At 44.1% G+C, this 6519-nt stretch overlaps 1 non-coding gene across 1 annotated transcript; it reads left to right on the top strand.

Moving 5' to 3' along the window:
- The first annotated feature begins 288 nt into the window (after positions 1-288).
- On the top strand, positions 289-361 carry TRNAM-CAU (transfer RNA methionine (anticodon CAU)). Its single transcript has one exon. It is a non-coding gene; the product is annotated as a tRNA-Met (tRNA).
- The last annotated feature ends 6158 nt before the right edge of the window (positions 362-6519 follow it).

Here is a 6519-nt window from a genome sequence, read left to right as displayed (position 1 = left end):
TTTATATGATCTAACAGGAGCACATGAAAAATCATTAGCATTAGTTATAATTGGTTGGAGGTTAGTGGCAAAGAATATTACCTCCCTGCCACATATTCTCATGTGAGACGGAATTTATGTGCCACCTTATTCATTATACTCGGTGGAGGTCAATATATCTACAGAGGGTCCCATGGTCCCCACTGCCAAAGACAGTACCTTGTATATAGGCTGTATACGAGGCTTTCCCCTATCTGCCACACAGAGATGTACTAGGTAGCAGTGGGATCCTGTCCCTATAATATACGAGTCTCGATAGCACTGTAGGTAGTGCATGAGTCTCATAATCTCAAGGTCGTGAGTTCGATCCTCGCTCGGGGCTACCCCCTGGAGGTAGGGAGGTTTAAAGAATAATCCCCGAGTATCCCTGCTTGTCGTATGAGGCGACCAAAAGGATTGGTGGTGGGTTAGTGACCCACTCCATAAAAAGAACTAACTAAACAACCAAACAAAGCGCCTCAAACCAGGACGCACAATACGTTGATAACCAAAGAACGGACAAAGGACATTCTAAGGATGAAAATGTGGAATGTGAGAGGAGTGAATGATGAAGCGAAAGAGAAAGAGAGATAGTTCAGGTGCTTGAGAATGCAAGAGTGGATGTATGTCGATTAACTGAAACTAAATGAAAAGGTGAAAGGGTGAGAAAATGTGAGTATGGGGAATATGTGTGTGAGTTAATGAGAATGAGTGGGCAAGAGAGGGAGTATGTCTGATAATAAACAAGAAGTGGAAGGAGAATATAAGAGAGTATGGAACAGTGGGTGCAAGGATTAAATGGGTGAGAATGAAAGTAGGTAGACAAGCTTCGGCGACTGTATGTGTGTATGCGCTGACAGAGGACAGAGTGGCAAAAGTAAAAGATGAGTTTTGGGTGAGTGTAGATGCATGTATAGACAAGTCTGAGAGGAGCGAGAGTGTTTTTGATTGGTGACATAAATGGCAAAGTTGGGAATGTACGAGTGGATGGAGTGGTTGGTCAGTGTGATGTGCCAGCTGAAGTAGATGGGAATGGCAGTGCTTTGGTGGACACCTGTGCTAGTAAGGGGTTGGCAATAGCTAACACCTTCTGCCGGCATATGATAATCCACAGGTATACATGGAGTCATGAGGAGGATGAACGGTGAACTTGTTGAACGAAAAGCAATGATAGATTACGTGTGTGTGTGGATGAACGAATGAGAAGACAAGTGTTGGATGCAAGTGTGTGGAGAGGGTGGGGGAATGGAATCTCGGATGCCCAAGGTAAGGCTGCAAAGAAAATAGGTGAAGAGATGAAGGGGAAGACAGGAGGAAAAAGCTCCGGTGAAGAGAGTGGAGAAGTTGCAAGAAAGTGAAAAAATGGCAGAGAATTAAAGCAGCGTGAAAGAAAGATTGGGAAGGTATGAGTTAAAGCAGATGGAAGGGGTGGAAGAAGTGTGCAAGATATTCATGGAAGAGATAGGCGTAGCGTGCGAGGTGGTTTGTGGAGTGAGGAGGAGATGTAGGGGTGTGCAAGGGACAGCATGGTGGAATGATGAGGTGAAACGAGCTGTGGAACAAAAGAAGAAGGCATATAGTGACTGGCTGGTGACTATAGATAGGGTAGAAGATGAGAGAGAGGAGAGAGTGGCATATGCAAGCAGGAGAAGGGAGGTGAAGAGATTGGTGAAGAAAAGTAAGAAAAGAGTGGGTGATGAGTCTGGGAGGAATCTGAGTGTGAAATGGAGAAAGAGTTAGAAATTGTTTTGGAAGGAGGTAAAGAAAGTAAGACAGTGGGAAAGGGGAATTAGCAGGGGAGTGAAAGATGGGAATAATAGATTGTTGGTGGATAAGAGAGAGAATATGAAGAGATGGAAGGAGCACTTTGAGGATTTGTTGAATGAAGAGAGTGAGAGCAGTGCGAGTATAAGTGATTGGGCAATGGCTGGGAGAAGAAGAGATGAGAGGAGGGAGGAAGAGATCAGTAGGGCTGAAGTAGTTAAAGCAATGAAGAAGATCAAGATGGGAAAGGTTCCAGGAATTGATGGAGTGTGTGGTGAAATGCTGAAGTATGTATGAGATTGTTGTGAAGTGGATATGGAAGTTGTGTAGATTGGCTTGGGAAGAGGGAAGGGTTCCAGAGATATAATTGTTCCTTTATACAAAGGAAAAGGGGAGAGAGAAGTATTTGGTAACAATAGGGGTATTTGCCTTCTTAGTGTGACTGGTAAAATATATGGTAGAATACTTATTGATAGAGGTAGGTTTATAACAGAGGAGATAGTTGGAGAAGAACAAGGGGGATTTAGGAAGGGAAAAGGGTCTGTAGATCAGATATTTGTTCTAACATGTTTAGTGAAGAAGTATCTAGAGAAAGGAAAGAAAGTGTATGTTGCCTTCATGGACTTCGAGAAAACATATGACAGAGTAGGTAGGCATGGCATGTGGAAAGTATCAAGAATATACGGAGTGGATGGGAAATTGCTGAGTGCTGTGAAGAGTATGCGCGAGGGAGCTAGGGCGATGGTGCGAGTGGATGGTGAGCTGAGTGAGTTCTTTGATCTAAATATGGAACTGAAACAGGGATGTGTGATATCTCCATGGCTGTTTAATATATTCATGGATGGGGTTGTAAAGGAGGTGCAAGGTAGGGCAGTGGATGTGGAGGTGGCTCTAATGAATGAGGGTGAGGTGTGGAAGATTCCGGTGTTGCTGTTTGCTGATGATACAGCATTGTTGAGTGAAGATGAATGGGAGTTGCAAGGTTTGGTGAATGAATTTGGGACAGTGTATAAGAAGAGGAATCTGAAAGTTAATGTAAACAAAAGTTATTGTGTTTGAGAGGAATGAAGTTACAGAATGCACAGTGAGATTGGATGGTGAGGATATGGAGAATGTGAGTGCATTCAAGTACTTGGGTAGTGTGATGTGTAAGGATGGAACTTTTGGGGATGAAGTGCTTGAAAGGGTACAGCAGGGAAGGAAGGTTGTTGGTTCACTAAAAGCGGTGATGAGAAATAGGGAGGTGAGTATGGAAGTTAAAAAAGTCACTGCATGATAGTATTGGGATCCCTACTCTGACGTATGGAAGCCAGGCATGGACCTTGCTAGAGGGGAACAAGTCAAGAATGAGAGCAATGGAAATCAGTTTCCTGAGATGAGTATGTGACATGGAGGGACAGGCTGACGAATGAAGAAGTGAAAGAACGTTGTGGAGTGGATGTGGATGTGATTGAGAAAATTAGAAGACATACGCTGAGGTGGTTTGGACATGTGGAGAGAATGGAGAATGAATGACTAAGAGAGTGTATATAGGTGAAGTGGAGGGAGGGAGAGGGAGGGGGAGACCGAAGATGAGGTAGAGGGATGGAGCTGAGAGGTATGTGAGGGAGGGGGGATATATATATATATATATATATATATATATATATATATATATATATATATATATATATATGCAAGAGAATGTCAATGTCGGTCAGTCAGTCTGTCTGTCTGTCCTCTATTAATGCATATTAAAGAACTCTTAACATCTCTGATTGGTGTAACTTTTATGACAAATTTAAATAAGTCCATTACAGTTACTCAGGTGGAGGTTCGGATGGCCAGTATTAAAATTACTTAGAATTAATCAAGTCAGCATGGTGGAAACATGGCAGCCAATTACCGTGAAGTTTTTTCAATTTTTTATAACCATACCATTTTTAGCTACAGTGGGTCAGATGAGTGGACATATAGGTGGGACGAGCAGTTTTCTTGGGGTGAGTGAGCATGCCTTAGTGGGTAGGTGGGTGTGGAAGGGAGGCAAGGTGGGTGGAATGGGTAGGAGGTTGGGAGAGTGTGCGTTGTGGGGCTTGGTGGGTAGGGTGAGCAGGTAGAGTTGGATGGATGTGGTGGTGAAGCAAGGGTGGGTGAGCAGGTTGGCTGGGTGAGTGGGTGGGCAGGCTGGGTCCGTGAGTGGGAGAATGGGAAAGATGGATGGGTGACTGGAGAAGCAGGGTGAGTGGGAAGGGTTGGTGGGTTGGTTGGTTGGTAGCAGAAATATAGGTCTATTGTAGGAATAGGTCCATGGGAAATATTTCCCTGGGGAAATGTGCCCAAGGAGGAGCATAGGTTCAATGGGTAAAATGAGACCCCAGGGGGGAAGTGACCATCCAGGGTCCAAGGGAATGATGGTATACATTATCATCGGTTTTTACCCGGGCAACGCCTGGTACCTCTGCTAGTTAAACATAATATAACCCCTACGATACGCAATTCGATAGATCGAACTTCCCTGAAAACTTGTACAGTATATGGAGCCGATTATTCAGCTCTTACGGAGGTAAAAAGTTTTATGCCCAAGGGTTAGAGCTTGAATTTACACACCTTATGCCGCAATCCAGAGCATTTTAGACCAACTGGCTCATGAGCTATAGCCTGTCAAAGTTAAAAAAAAGTTACCCTTCTAGTCGAGGCAACTCCAGTTATCTATGCACTCCCATTCCATCCCACCCTCAATCCTCCCCTCCGATTACCTTCCTAACCCACTCCCATCACCCCCCTCTCTTCCTCTCCTCCCCTCTCTCCCCTGCCCCCACCCTTCAGAAGTTTCTAGCTCATTTTTTTTTTTTTTTTCAAACAATAGCATGCATTATAATTATGTCGATACCCGTATCCCAGACCACCTTGGAGAGAGCTCCAACATACTTGATCTCTTCCTTACAGCTAATCCTTCTGCTTACACTGTTAATCTTTTCTCTCCATTGGGCTTCTCCGATCACAACCTTATCACCTTAACCTGTCCTATCACTCCGGTACGGCCTGTGGACCCTCCAGGGAAACGTCGCCTGTGGCATTTTGGAACCGCAGATTGGGAGACCGTCAGGCAGCACTTCTTTGATTTTCCCTGGAGTGATTATTGCTTCCATGGCCAGGAGCCATCTGAGTGTGCCTTGCACATTACGGAGGTTATTCTCTCGGGCATGGAAACATACATTCCTTTCTCATATCCTTTGATTAACGCAAGAAAGCCTTGGTTTAATCACGCTTGTTCTAATGCTGTCCACAACAAGGAGAGGGCCTACAAAAGGTACCGGAGCCAACCCACCCCTGAATCACATCATCTTTACGTTTCTGCCCGGAATCGTGCTAAGTCTGTTCTCCGCTCTACTAAAAATAATTTCATCCATACTAAATGCTCTCAACTCTCCAACTCGAATTCTTCCCGCTCCTTCTGGCACCTTGCCAAAAACCTTTCTAACAACTTTACCTCATCATCCTTCCCTCCTCTTTTCTACTCTGATGGTTCTGTAGCTATTTCTTCTATTGATAAAGCAGATTTCTTCGCACAGACTTTCTCCTCTAATTCCACCTTAGACGATTCAAGTGCTGTTCCTCCATCACTTCCCGCCTCTGACTTTCTCATATCTGACATTAAAATTTCTTCAGTTGATGTATTTTCTGCCATCACTGGCCTCAATACTAACAAGGCATATGGGCCTGATGGAGTCCCTCCTGTTGTTCTCAAGAACTGTGCTTCTGTGCTTACACCCTGCCTAGGCAAACTCTTTCGCCTTTGTCTGTCAACTTGTACCTTTCCTTCTTGCTGGAAGTTTGCTCTCATTCAGCCAGTCCCAAAGAAGGGTGACCATTCCCAACCCTCCAACTATCGTTCAATTGTGTTAACGTCCTGTATTTCAAAAGCTTTCGAGTCAATTCTCAATAGAAAAATTTTAAGGCATCTTTCCTCTCACAACGTTCTTGCTGATGTCAGTATGGGTTCCGTCAGGGACGCTCCACTGGCGATCTTCTCACCTACCTTTCAGACTCCTGGTCATCCTCCTTTCGGGATTTTGGCGAAAGCTTTGCCATTGCACTTGACATTTCAAAGGCCTTCGATCGAGTCTGGCATAAATCTTTAATTGCCAAACTGCCCTCTTACGGTTTCTATCCTTCTATCTGTGCCTTCATTGCTAGCTTCCTTTCTGGTCGTTGTATAGCCGCTGTTGTAGACGGCCATCGTTCTCTTCCTAGATCTATCAACAATGGTGTTCCTCAGGGCTCTGTCCTATCACCAACCCTCTTCCTTTTATTCATTAATGACCTTCTAAGCTGTACATATAACCCTATCCACTCATACGCTGATGACTCCACCCTTCACCTTTCCATTTGGTTCCCGCAACGCCAATCTCAGCAGTTACTTCAACAAATAAGGGATGAGGCTATGGCACACCTAATGTCTGACGTGGCTCGTATCTCGGACTGGGGTAAAAATAATCTTGTTGTTTTTAATGCATTTAAGACTCAGTTCTGACATCTAACAACCCGTCAAAAACTTCCACAGGTATACCCACTAATGTTTAATAATATTCAGCTTAATCCTGCATCATCCTTGAACATGCTTGGGGTTTAATTTACTTGGGACTTATCTTGGAAAGATCATATTACATCTCTTGTAAAATCTGCTTCCAAGAGATTATGTGTGCTAAGCCGACTCCGTTCTTTTTTTATCCCTGTACAATTGTTGACTCTGTACAG

This window comes from Coenobita brevimanus, chromosome 35 (assembly GCF_032717465.1).
Source record: "Coenobita brevimanus isolate Jiangsu-jjx chromosome 35, ASM3271746v2, whole genome shotgun sequence".
Classification (NCBI taxonomy): domain Eukaryota; kingdom Metazoa; phylum Arthropoda; class Malacostraca; order Decapoda; family Coenobitidae; genus Coenobita; species Coenobita brevimanus.
Note: the sequence above shows the minus strand (reverse complement) of the source record. Positions and strands in the feature narration are given on the sequence as shown.